Source organism: Physeter macrocephalus, chromosome 17 (genome assembly GCF_002837175.3).
Source record: "Physeter macrocephalus isolate SW-GA chromosome 17, ASM283717v5, whole genome shotgun sequence".
NCBI classification, from domain to species: Eukaryota; Metazoa; Chordata; class Mammalia; order Artiodactyla; family Physeteridae; genus Physeter; species Physeter macrocephalus.
In genome coordinates this window covers 6,726,738-6,741,145 of record NC_041230.1, presented here as the reverse complement: position 1 = coordinate 6,741,145, position 14,408 = coordinate 6,726,738, and positions in this window count along the sequence as shown.

Here is a 14,408-nt window from a genome sequence, read left to right as displayed (position 1 = left end):
GTTTTTTTTTTTTGTGGTATGCGGGCCTCCCTCTGCCGCGGTCTCTCCCGTTGCGGAGCACAGGCCCCGGACGCGCAGGCGCAGCGGCCATGGCTCATAGGCCCAGCCGCTCCGCGGCATGTGGGATCCTCCCAGACCGGAACGCGAACCCGGTTCCCCTGCATCGGCAGGCAGACGCGCAACCACTGCGCCACCAGGGAAGCCCTGTTCTGCAGTTTTAAAAGTGTTTCCACACATATAATCACAATCGCGTCATAAGATAATCACTGAAGTTGGTTTCTTATGCCTTCTTCATCAGCGAGGCTCCAGGGTCCAGAGAAGCTAAGTAGCTTCCTCAAAGATATACAGGCAGGCAATGTTCACACCTGAACCAGAATCTATGTTGATCCTCCAGGTCCAGCGCTCCTTTCATTCCACCAGCTTCCTGAAAAGTCAGGAGCCAGTGGGTGGGACTCAGAGACAGCAGTACAGAATTTCGTCCAACATCCACTGGCTGTGCTGCAAGGAACACTAAAGGGCTAAATGTTAGGATCCTGGGAGGGGAAATGAGTCTGCTGGGCCCTCTGCCTGGGTCGCGGAGAACAGGGAACATTATAGAGAACTTCCTGTGGGCTTGGCACTGTTCTAAATGTTTCGCATGCTCTAAACCATGATGCTAGCTCTCCCAAAAGGCTCTCGCTGCAAGGCGTCAGGAAGACAAAGGCCCACTCCCTTCTCCAGAGATGGAGACACCAGCCGGCATCCTTATTTGTCCTTCATTCCTTCATTCAGCTATATTTACAGAGTACCTGCTCCACGTCAGGCCTTGCTCAAGGTGCGGGGAATACTACGGTCAACGAGACAGAGAAGGTACCAGCTCGCACGAGGTTTACGTTGTGGAAGTGCTCTGGAGTCGGGGGATACTGGTACATCCTTTCAGGTCTAGCATTTGGACTCTCCAGCAATGAGATGCACTTTAGACGATTACGATGTGACCAAACTCATAAAAGACTCCAGGGACTTCCCTGGCGGTCCAGTGGTTAAGACTCCGCGTTTCCGTTGCAGGGGTCTCAGGGTCGATCCCTGGCTGGGAAACTAAGATCCTGCATGCTGCGCAGTGCGGCCAAAAAAAATAAAAATAATAATAATAATGATGAAGACTCCAGATAGTTAACAATGTTGTTTTGATAATATAAGTGTGGCTTCCTCCTCCTCGTTTCTGAGCCAAGGGGTGGTGAGAGGCAGCAAATAAAAAATGCTTGTTCGCTTAACCTGAAAGTATGCCTACGTGTGTGTTTCTAATTATTAGGCACAACATAGCGCTTTTACCGGAGCATTACAAAACCAAGCCTGTGACCTGAGCAGCACTTCTCAGTCACCAAGAAGTGTCGATGAACAAAACGATTTCAGATCTTGGTACAACACGATGAAGAAAACAAAACGGGGTATTGTAATAAGGAGGGGAGGACTCCTCTAGATGGAGTTGCCAAGACAGGGCTTTCTGAGGAAAGACAGAGAAGTGAGCAGCTATTGACTTTCTGCCAGTGACACGGCCGTCTTGGTAAAAGCCTGACCCTGGAGCAGAGCCAGATGAGGAGAGGCAGCTCCAACTCTGCCCCGTCGCTAGGAGCCTGAGGACTTCCTTCTGGAGGCTGCCACCCTCTTGCTCCATAAAAAAATCAGAGTGAAGCGAAGTTCTTAGGTGGCTGCTTGCGTTCTGGGAAAGGGCCTTTGATGGCACGGAGTAAAAGGACTCAGGAGAGGGCCACGCTGTTGGGGACAAGGCCAGGGGTTCACTTCCAAGAGATGGACAGAACCAGGGAGGGGGAAGAGAGGAGGGTTAGGGAGATGCTAATGGGAATACTGCACAGTGCTGAACGGGGCTAGCGTGGGGCAGAGGCAACTGACAAGGTCATGGCCACGAGGCAGAGAGACATCGCTTCTGCTCCTTGGAACTTCTGACTCAAGCTGTCAACATTCTCTCTGCTGAGCAAGAGAGGAAGGGGAGAAGTTGCAGTTGGAATGCTCCAGGAGTTTGTCCAGCGTGTGAGCATAATCTGTCCCACGTGCGGCCACTGGAAAAAAGTTGCGGATCACTGCAGGAAAGGGTTTACTTGTCTGGTTGCAATTTACAATAGAGGACTATTTTCAGTCTTGCCAAGTGTTTTTGCAAATGTTACCTCACTTATTCCCCCAAACAATCCTGCTCTATTCACACAGGGCTACAACACACTGGGAAGTCCAGAGAGGGTAAGGGACTCCCCAAGACCTCACAGCTGATCAAGACAGAGCCCACATGGGAATCCAGCCTGTCTCCCCGACTGCCTGGCTGACATCCCTGAGCCCTGCCTTTGGAAGGTTCAGGAGGGAACCACGCTAAAAGGCATTCAGAGCGGCCAGCTGGCTCCCTTTCGACCTCCCCTTCTGCCCCTGGTCCCTGTGTTCACAACTGAGACTTACAGTTTCACCTGAGCACCAGGTGTCCAGAACAGGACTGTGAACTTGAACAACATCACAAAGCCACTGGACCTACTCTTCCTCTGTGACAGTGGCTCTCAAACCTTAGTGTGCGCCAAAATCTCCTGAAGGGCTGGTTGAAAGACAAAGCGCAAAGCTCCGCCCCCAGAGTTTTTGATTCAGCAGGTCTAGGGTGAGGGGTCAAGAATGTCCATTTCCAGCAAGTTCCCAGGTGATGCTGCCGGCCCAGAGGCCACACTTTGAGAACGGCTGATCTGTGATACAATAGGTGTCTTCCCGTCTTGGAGGAGAGAGTGGTTATGGGACTCTGGAATGCTCATGAGAATAATTCTTCAGGTGGAGGAGCAGAAAGGATGAGAGGGCTAGAAGAATTCAATAGAGACCTAAGGAGGCTGGTCTTCCATAAGCTACACGATAGAAAAATCCAGTAAAGAAAAGAAGTAGCAGGAAAAGATCGAGAAGTCAGCGGGAAGCAGTGAGATGTGAAGGAGAGGATAGAACGCTGTGGTCCAGCCTAGTGTTTCACTTCAGTTATCAAACAGCAGTATCACAACTTCTGTGTCCCCATACCACCTGCAATATGATTTACTTATGGAGTTTTAAAAAATCGACTTATTTTTCTCACATACGATTTAGCCTTAGGCTAAACAAAGATAAAATCATAATAGTAACAGCCAGTACTATACGTGCCTGCTGTGCTCCAGGCACCCACTTACATACACACATTTATACATATATGTACACTTGTATACACACACCCATACGTGCGTGCATACATATACACATTCACCTCAATCCTCACAGCAACCCTACAAGGTAGGTGTTTTATTATTCCCGTTCCACAAATGAGGAAACGGAGGGAGGCCTGGAGATGAGTCACCCTGCCCAAGGTTACACAGCTAACAAGCAGCCGAACCAGGACTCCAAGCCACACAGCTGGCTCCAGAGTCCACGCTCTCAACTCCAGAAACTAGGGGTTTAGTGGGTTAACCATGGGTTAGGTAACTTGCCAAAGAACACATGGCCAGAAATGGGATGGGAAGAGAGATTTGAATATAACTTGATGACTCTAAAACTTGAGCGTTTCACTCCTGCATACACCTCCCTATGGGTTATGTGTGGTGATGGCAATGAAGGGGGTGCTGAGCTGGGATAGAATCTGGAGAGGAGCTTGGAGCTTTGCCTAAATTAGCCCTGGACACAGCTCCCTCCACTGACTTGGGCTTGAGATGCCATCTTGCCTTCTCAGTGCCTCTTGACCTTTAGTAAAAATAAAGCAGAAGCTGACTTTCACTGGTCCACATCATAAAACAACTGTTTTTGGTTTCGAAATATAAAATTATATCAAATATGCTTTTTCAAAGTGGTTACTCCATCGCATGCCATGCCTTCCCTCCCCAAATACCCCCAACCACCCTCTGTTCCTCAGAGACTAAAGGGGATGCGTCAGCCAGGCCTGGGAAACAAACGCTGGCCTATAGAAAAGTCTCTTAATAATCTGCAGGCTAGAGTAGGGCCTGACCTCAGGAAAGCACTGGACAGGGGTGGGGTGTGACATGCAGTGTAGCGTTTCTCATTCCATATCAGCCTAGAGGGTTGTCAAAGGGGGAGGAGGTGAGGCCAGCAACGTCCTGGGTTGGTCCTTCTCTCCCTGCTTATCCAGCCTTAACACCTGGACGGGAGCAGAAGAGACCGTCCCCAGGCAACCATGGGTGGAAAGGAGGTAACAGCAGGGGTCTAAGGATCCTGGGAACCACCTGTGGCTTGACTTCTGCTCTAGAATGAGATTCCTCAGTAATTTCATAGTCAGCAAGGGTGGCAAGAAAAGACTCAAGGAGAAAAGCCACTCTCCTCCTTCCCGACATTTCCTTGCCCATGAGTCTGTGTCATTCACTTAAAATCAGAATGTCACAAACATCTGTAGAAAACAATAACAGTAAAATGAGGCAAGTAAAGTTAGTCAGGAGACACAAAGAACAGTGTCTTCTCTATGTTGCTACTAGTCTGGAAAGTGGGCCTGTGCAGGAGGCCAGTGAAGCGGGGAGGCAGAGAGAGATGGAGGGGTGAATGACAGACGCCAGGTCCCCGTGGGGGTCCCTACGTCGTTAGGCCTCCCCGGTGCCTGGGGGTAGTCAAAGCCCTGACGGACAGCAGAGCCAGATACTCTTGTACTCCAACAGGTAACCAGAGGGGCCTTCAAAAACCACACCTCAGATCATTTCATTTCTCTGTGGAAAGCCCTCCCATGGGTTCCGATAACTTTGGGGGATGAAATCCGAATCCTCCCCTCGCACTACGTGATGAGCCTTCTCTCCCCGCTGTCGCGTCTCCGACCTCATTTCCCATCAGTCTCCCTCAGGTGCATCCTGCCCCAGCCACGCTGGCCTCCTTTCAGTTCTTCCATCACGCTGAGCTTCGTGTTGCCTCAGGGTCTTTGCACAAACTGTCTTGTCCTCCCTCGGCTCTTCCACAGCCCCAGCAGGGTTCCTTCAAGTCTCTGCTCAAGTGCCACCCCTTCAGGAAACACTTCCCCACCACTCAGCTAAAGCACCCTCACCCCCCGCACGCGCACCGTAACTCTGTTGTACCATCCGATTCTATTTCCTTCATAGAATGTGCCCCGCAAAATATATATACATCCTCTATATTCATGTAGATACTGTTGTATTCTCCCCCGATCCCCACCAGCTGGAATGTAAATTCCATGAAGGCAAGAACGACGTCTGCCTTGTTTGGTACTTCGGCACCTTTCATTCACAGGGAGGTGAACTGCATGATCTGGTTGTCACCTCGCCCTCAGTCTCCTGATCCAAGAGACTTGTGGGAGCATCTGGGGAGGCTACAGCTGTCCGGGGCGCATGACGCTCAGGAAGAGGACACTGGAGAGGAGGGAGGAGGTGGCACAGAAACCAGGCATAGAACCTGGGAAAGAGAGGAGGCGTGAGAGCAAGTGCGGAGTCTCATTCCCCAGACAGCAATGGGCTTAGTGGGCCTGCCTGGACTCAGAACATCTTTCTGGGCTGGCTGGAGCCCCTGGACTTGAAAGCCAGCACCCCAATTTCTAGGAAATATACTCTGCTGACCAAAGAATGCCGTGTGATGCAAAACTGGAGAGATTAACCTGCTCTGACTGGACCATGCTGGGAAAGGAACAGGAACTCGGTGAATTCAACGTAGCTCTGGGTTGTGGTGGAGAGGAAGGGAGGTGAAGAAAGAACAGAAGGAAGGGGTAAGACACAGTAAACAGAAATGACCTGAAAGAATCCTAGGAGGAAAATCTGGGTTATGTGAATTACGGATGTAAAGAGAGGCCTGGGAGAACGGTCAGAACTTGGATTCTGAGAGATCAATTCACAGGGGCAGAGACTTGAGGGGAGGCCAAGCGCCAGCTGCAGAAGAGCTCACCAAGCGCTCTTCCTCTCTGACCAGTGACTCCTGTGGATGGGAAAACTGTGTGGCCCTAGAGGAGAGCAGCCAGCAAGGTGCTTACACACCTACACCCCCTCCCAGAAGCCTGGCGGCTTTCCCTGGCAGCGCTTTGGGAAGCACCCCGATCGCTGTTGGTGTTCGGGGAAGTGGGGTGCAGAGCACACACCAGATAAGCACTGAGACTTCTGGAGGACTAAGTGGAAGGTGCCACTCTGAGCAACAACCTGACGGGTGGCAGCAGTGAAGAAAAGTCGATGGGGTCTGAATATGAATGCAGGCAGATGCTTACACGGGTGCCGGGCCAGACTGGAGCCCCAGGCAGAGTGGTCCATCCCCAGCCAGGTCGGTATGCCTTTCTCCTCATCTGGTCCTTTAACTCATCGTTTCTCAAAAGATATGTTGAGACACACCGGTATGTGGCAACCAGAGGCAAGAAGCCCAAGTCAAGGGTTCCTGGTGAAATTGAAAGGACCAGGGTTTGTGAGTTTAAGTAAACAAAGAAATGAGCAGATACAAGGTGAGCTGTTACAATGTCATTGCCAGTTATGAGTATTCCGTTACACATTCTGGAGAGAGCAAGAAGGGGGGACATCACCGTGCAGACTGGGTTTGGCACAGGACCTGAGCGTAGCCCGTCCTGACACAGAACTCCTTCCTTTGGTGCTTTGGGAACTTGCCTTTTCCCACTCTCACTTTCTGTGGTTCAAGCAGGGCTGACCCCAGCCTTCAGCTACATGCTGCAGGCACGTGCAGCGGCTAAACCACTCTCAGCCGGCAGGGCCAGCCTTGAGATCCCGGCTGGGAACTCAGGACAAAGAGACACTCCGTCTGCGCTGTAATCCTAAACTGCCAAAGAACACTACTTGGAGCAATCTTACTGAGAAAAGGGCCATTAAACTCCCCTTTTCCCTCAAACCAAGTTCACCCTTCTAGAGAGAGCCCAAGAGGCATCTGGGAGAGTTAGACAGAATTTGACACTGGTACGACTTGCAGACAGAAATGTTTGTTATCACCTTACCTTCGTGTGGCAGGAGGGCACTTTTGAAACTTCCAAATCCTTGTAGGAACACTTCTTGTCTAGGAAAGGTAGAAGCGGCAAGTCTGAGGTGTCAGGATGAGGTAGGAGGCAGATGGGCCCCTGGGCAGAGCAGCTGGAGGTCGTCAAGCAGAGTAAATTGGAGCTTTGTTTTCCCTGGACACTCCAAGGGCAAAGTTAGTGGCAGGAGCTGAGCCCTGCCGAGTAAAGAGATAAGATGGCCACATCTATCACTCCTGAGGTCAGGGAAACCTCCCCAGCTGCACATGCACAGGAAGGCTCCTCGGGGGTCAAAAAGGAAGGGGGCACCACCCCATAATAAGTGTTGTCAAACCTCCCACAGGCCTCTGTGCTGGAATCCATCTTGGCAAAAAAGACGTGCATGCATATCGGGAGGGTCCTAGGGCAGGTCAGTTGTGGAAAAGAAACGAGATAATTGGCCAAAGGTAAACAATGACGTGAAGAACTGCCCCTATATAAATGATTTAACTGCCTCTTTACCGCACTCCTCCTCATTAGGGGGGACGCCCATACTCTTTCTCTCCAGGTGTGTATTTCTGCCTTGCTTCTGTCTTAAATAAACTGTTTCTCTGTGTGCTCTCCCACTTGCTGTTCTGTGTCTTCAATAATAAACTTTGTCCCGGATTTCACAGTTTTTGCCTCTTTGAGAAATTTATTTTTCAAACGGGGCAAGAGCCAGGGGAACTTGGCTTCTGGCCTCTCGTCCTGGGTGCTCTAGCGGCTAGGATTCCTGGTTTTCATCCAGGCTACCCAGGTCCAATGCCTGGGCAGGGAACTCAGGTTTCACTTCAAGCCACCACTCACTGCTGTCTCTCCCAGAACAAAGAGAGGAATCAGGGCAAGTAAGTAGTCAGCCCCTCCCTGAGACACAGGATGAGATTTCTGACAAGTAGACTCTTTACTGCATCGAGGACGTCACTAACCCTTGTATGAGGCAGAGGGAAAGGAAGCACTGACAGATGTTTCAGAGAAGCAAATGGTAGAAGCTCAGTCAGTCAAGCGTGGGGAAAAGGCACATAAAATCAGGGAGGTACTTTATCCTAATTTTTCTCAACTCAAGCAGAACATTCTCAGAGAGCCTCACTTGATTCCACAATTCTATGACCGGCCTGGCAGCCCCATCCATGTCCTCAGCCAAATGCTGCCGGGACCTGCCACTTCCACCCCTTCACGGCCCAATCCAGATGCGTCTGCATTCACCTTTACCTAGTCTCACCTCTGCTTCCACAGCAGCATACTCTGTGGCCCACGGTTCTCAGCTGGACCGGCACTGAGGATACAGCAGCGTGGCTTTCCTGGACAACTGGGGCTCTCCCTCCACCAACCATGTGGGATGGCTGCTGCTTCAGTGGCCATGCTCCTGGCTCCTATCCTACAGTGCTGTGCTTAGGTTATTTCACTGAGAAACAGATGACACCTGTGTCAAAAAAAATACAAATAAAAGTAATCTAAATTTTTCCCAGTGACAGCTGGCTGGGGTGCTAACAGATTATTTATATCTAACCTTGTGTCCCTAAGACAAAACTGACTGCTGCTATCAGAACATGGTTTGAATTATATTCATCCAATCCTAGGAGGGACTCCAGGGGCCGTAGAACCTGACAATAGTGCGGCTGGTTGCAATGCTCTGTGTAGGACATGTTTTCCCATCTGCTGAGGTTTTTTTCCCTGAGAAGGCCAGATCAGATGGTATAGGTTGAGATGGGTTCTTCCCTGGACACACAACAGGCCCCTGGGGATGCAATGCAAAGGTGGCAGAATTGCAGGAAGAGGAGGCTCACCTGCAAAAGTCGCAGAAGTGCAATTTGGAAGAGACTACCAGTTTTTTCACTTATTAAAAAGTCCGATTTTTAACAGCACGTGGCACCCAGCTAAAAGACCACTTTCCCAGCCCTCTTCGCAGGTAGGTGTGGTCCTGTGACTAAGTTCCTGTCAGTGAGTTATTAGCAGAAGTGTTGTGTGGAACTTCTAAGAAGTCTGTTAAATTGAGAAGGAGTGAAAGCTTCTTCTTCCCTTCCTCTGTTCTGTTGCCAGGAACGCAGATGTGATGGCTGGAGTTCCAGGTTTCATATTTGACCACGAGGACTAAGGCCACCTAGGACTGGAAGAGCAGAGGGCTGGAGAGCTCCGAAGTATTCCCGGGGTTGCCAAGCAAAATCCTCGACTACATAACCTTCAGGCTGCTTTTATGTGACAGAGAAATATAATTCTATCTTATTTACACCACTACTAGTTACCTAGGGTTGTTACATTATGTGCACTAGAATCCAGTCCTAACTGATTGAAGTTTCAGCATATATCAACTTTACAGCAAACTAAAATTTCGATCTTCAGTTTTTGAAGACTTTTTTTGATGACATTTAAAATTCCATTTTCAAAATGGAATTAGAATAATTTAGGAGGCAAAGGAGAGCAGCAATATCACAAAAGCAACCATTTATTTGGCCTTATTCTTCCCTTTTGTTCTTCTCCATCCATCCTCTGTTTTCCTTCCAACATTTATGATGGTTAATATCCCTGTCTAAGTGGTAGAAGTTGGAATAGTGGGTATCTCGGGGGTGGGAGGGTTGCTGACTGAGGTGGGCATGAGGGGACTTGTAAAGGTGCTGAAAATGGTCTCTATCTTCATCCAGTCAAGTGGTCACACACTGTATATATATGTTGAAAGTCATCAGCTCACCCCCAAGATTAGTACTCTTTATTGTGTACATGTTACCCTTCAATCAGAACAATTTCTAAAAACCCTCCCTAAAATTCCACACCTTTTTACGGCCATGATAGATCTTATAGTCTTAGAAGTATTCTTCCTCTCTATATTTGCTATTCCAGATTTATATAATTTCGGCACTCTCCCTTTCTTCCTAACCCAATTTTGTCAGATTGGGAAAGTGCTCAGTTAATAAGCATTTTCCCAGATGCCCTTGTAGCCAGGAGTTGTCATGAGATACGGCGCTAGCCAATGAGAACTAGGCAGAAATTGGCTGGGTAGGGCTTCTAGAAAAGCTATAATTTTCCTGATTCAAAAAGGAGTAGATTGGGTGATAATGAGGCACAGGTTCATTAACTAACAAATGCACCACTCTGGTGGGGAATGTCGACAATGGGGGAAACTATGCATGTGAGGGGTGTGTGGGAAATCTCTGTACATTCTGTTCAATTTTGCTGTGAACCTAAAACTACTGTACAAAATAAGGTCTACTTTAAAAAAAGTTTTAAAAGGGATAGATCTGGCTCTCATGTGTCTCTTGCTCTCTGTCCCGTCCCTCGCCTTGTTTTTCTGCTCAGAATATAGATGCTTCTTAAGATTATGAAGCAGAAAGCCAAAATCTAGGGATGGTGGAACAGAAAAGCTAGAAGGAGCGTGTGTTTTTTTGTTTGTTTTTTGTTTTGTTTGTTTGTCTTGCGGTTCGCGGACCTCTCACCGCCGTGGCCTCTCCCGCTGCGGAGCACAGGCTCCGGACGCGCAGGCCCAGCGGCCACGGCTCACGGGCCCAGCCGCTCCGCGGCATGTGGGATCCTCCCGGACCGGGGCACGAGCCCGCGTCCCCCGCATCGTCAGGCGGACTCTCAACCACTGCGCCACCAGGGAAGCCCGGAGCGTGTGTTTTTGAGGGCTGCTCCTGAGCCGCTGCACCAGCCTTGGGTTCCCTATTTCCTTCATGTGACATGAGAAAAAGAAAGCTCCATGTGTTTAAGTCTGTTATTTGCCATTCCGGGCACATTTGACAGTCCCCAAGTAAGATACAAGCTTTTTAGCTTTACGCACGGTGGCAAAGACTTCTTGAGACAGAAGGGGACTCTCAGGTGCTAATTCCCTGTGGCTTCGTACTGTGGTATCACAAGAGCCCAAGGCAAAAAAAAAAGGAGGGCCCTGAAGACGCCTGCTAAACTAAGAAGACTTCATTTGCATGGTCCCATCCTCCCTGCTCTTGATGAGTATTCACTGCTCACTACGGGACCTGAATTCTTCTAACGATGGAAGGAGCTGGCAGAGGATGACTCAACATGCAGAGGATCTTGGTTCATATGAACTTTTCTGAGAGCCAGTAGTAAAGTATTATATCAACTACATCACTGTTTCTCAATCTATTTTTAACCAGCTCCCACTTTTGATCAACACAAACTGTACTTTCTATAGACTGCATTAAGAAAACCAGGGCTTTCCCCTCTCCTGGGAAATGCCACATGTCCTATCATTCCCCCTGCCTGCCCCCAAGGGCTCCTGCTACTCTCCCCACCCCTCTTGAGAGTCAGCAGTCTAACTTAAGTTTCCTGAGATTCTGCAAACTGGAGTTACCCTGGTAAACTCCAGTGATGCCACAACTAGTAGGCGAAGATGACTTGCATATGTGACAGAAGCAGGTTCAGGGAAGAAAGCAGAGGGAAGGTTGGGCTGAGAAAAGGAACACAGAGCATTCAGTTTTGCCCTGAGTTGGCTCAGCTTTTGCAGGATCAGCCAGCACCTGACTGCAAGCGCTTCTAGCTTTACTAAGAGAATCTGTCCCACTTCTACTTCCAAAGACTCTCCTGCCTCTCCTTTTGCACTCAGGGCGAACACTGAGCGGCAATTCTAGGCAACAGCCAGAGGCTTTCTACTCTTCTCCAAGGCTAGCATGAGCCCATGAAAGCTACCCAGTGGTCTGGGCTGGAAGCTGTGGGTGGCCAAGGGGACGGGGAGTGGGGGACTCTTTAATCCCATTCTTGCTCTGAAGGTCAGCTCTGCAGGGACAGCAGTGGAGAAGAGGGGTCAGGCGGGAAAGAACAGGTCAGACAACCTCTTCAAGATGCCAGGAATAAAGGAACAGCCTTCTCCCAAGTTCTTATTTCTATTTCACAATTTAAATCCAGGACCTTATAAACATTCTTGCTCATAAATGCTAAATGACACAGCAAATTTAGTAGAGAGCAACAGTAAATGGCGTCTCCCCTCGGTTCCCTGTGTATCCAAAATATTTAGAGACAGGGAGGGACCAATGAAAGATCACAACCTCTGGGATCTGAGGTTACAGCAGGGACGAGAACATGTGAAAGGCTGAGAGATGCCTGTGGATCCTAGGAAACTAGGGATGAAGGTTATTCCTTCATGGTTTCAGGGAAAGAGCGAGGGCCACTGGCAGGAAGGCTGGAGACCACGCAGACATTCCCCGTGGGACGCAGATGACATGACCTTACACCCTTGCCTGCCCCCTTGTGTCCTCCTGTGTGGGATTTACAGGACTCCTGGGGGATGCCAGGGAAATTGGTTCTAACCTGGAGCCTCCCAGTACAGTGCAGAGTACAGCGCAGTGGTGACCACTGTGGACCCCAGGGCCAGACTGCCTGGGTCCCAAGTTTAGAATTCAGCTCTTGTTTTTACCAGCTGTGTGACTTCAGGCAAATTACTTAACCTCTTTATATCTCAGTTTTCTCATCTGTAAAATGGGGATGAGTATGCCAACCTCACAGAAGCACTGAAAGATTAAATGAGTTCATCTTTGCAAAACTCTTAGCTCAGTGCCTGGTACATAGTATCATTTGAATGGGCAGTAAATGTTGGCCCGTGTACTGGTTTCCTAGGTCTGCTGTAACAGATTGTCACAAACTGGGTGGCTTAACACAAATTTATTCTCTCACAGTTCTAGAGGCTAAAAGTCCAAAATGAGTATCACTGGGCTGAGGAAAACACATTCTCTGCCCCCTGGGCTTATGGCCACATTGCTCCAATCTCTACCTCTGTGATCACACTGCCTTCTCCTCTTCTGTCTGAAATCTCCTTGTGCCTCCTCCTTCTTTTTTTTTTTTTGCGGTATGCAGGCCTCTCACTGCTGTAGCCTCTCCCGTTGCGGAGCACAGGCTCCGGACGCGCAGGCCCAGCGGCCACGGCTCACGGGCCCAGCCGCTCCGCGGCACGTGGGATCCTCCCGGACCGGGGCACGGACCCGCGCCCCCTGCATCGGCAGGCGGACTCTCAACCACTGCGCCACCAGGGAAGCCCTGCCTCCTTCTTATAAGAACATCTGTGATGTTTAAGGTCCACCCAGGTAATCTAGGATAATCTCTCTATCATAATACTCTTAATCACACCTGTAAAATCCTTTTTTTTTTTTTTTGCCATGTAATGTAACATTCACAGGTTCCAGGGATTGGGATGTGGTTATCTCCTGGAGGGACCATTATTCCACCACCACAGCTGGTGTAATATTATTGGCCAAGAGTCCAGTCTGAAACAGTAAGCAGGTGGACAGAGAGTGAAGGAGGGAGAGGTCTCTGCAGAGGAAGGTTGGGGCATGGTTACCAGCAGTGCATGGCAAAAACCCATGATGCCCACTACAGAGGCCAACAGAGACGGAGTCTGAAGGGTACTCCTAAGATGCTAGTCCTGACCTGCTCCTTATTCCTCTTCTTCAGTACTGCACCAGCACTGGAGATGGCTGCAGAGTTGGAGGACACCACTATTGGGATGACAGAGAAAGCCTGGGCAAGTGGTGGCTAAAACAAGAGAATGCAAGTGCGGAAGGGCATAAACTGCCACCTTCATACTATCATAAGGCCACTTCAGGGGCTCAAAAAGCGTAATACGCACATGCAAGTAGGCTGAACTGCACTGGCATAAGGGAGCAACAAGATCTAAAGTCCACTTGGATGTACTGGTCTAGAATCATCTTCCCTCTGATTCCCCAGGAGAGTTCCATTCTCTCTGGCATTCTGAAGTTCTTTATTTACTGTTATTTATTTAAAGTTATGTACCCCCAATCCCAACAGATCCTCTCTACCTCCACTGCTACCTTCTCCTGAATCCATGCCATCATCGACCGTCCCTAGATGACTGCAGTGTACGTCCATTGGATCGCTCTGCTTCCAACTTCATTCCCCTGAAGACCATTCACACAGAGCTGGCGTGAGCTTCTCAACCCTCAACCCGTCCCTCTCCTCTTATGGCCCGTAAGTGACTCCCCACAGCTTGTGAATGGAATCCCAGCTCTTTACTGTGATCAGTAATGCCCTGCGTGGTCTCGCCCTGGCTCACCATGCTCCAATCACACTGGCATTTCTGTTCCCCCCACGTGCAAAGGTGCTTGCTGCCTGGCACTTGCTGCTTCCTCCACCCAGACCACTCTTCTTCCGGAACCTGACACAGTCCCTTCACCAAATTCAGCTCAACCTCTCAGATGTCAGTTCAGCTCAACAGTACCTCTCTGACCCCCGGCACGCCGTGGCCAATCTCCCTGTCATCACTGTGCTTCATTTCCTTCATAATGTCTGTCACTGCGTAATCACTCCTCTGTTCCTATTTGCTTGTTATTGCTTATCTCCCTCCACTAGAATGTAACCACCCTCTATGAGGTGAGGCCACGCCTATTTTTTTGACCCCAATATCCCCAGTGCTTGTCACAGATCCCACCACATCCTAGGGAGTAGATACATGTTTGCTGAATGAATGCGTGAAACGACAGCCCTTTACTTATTGTTAGTGCTGCTACTGGTG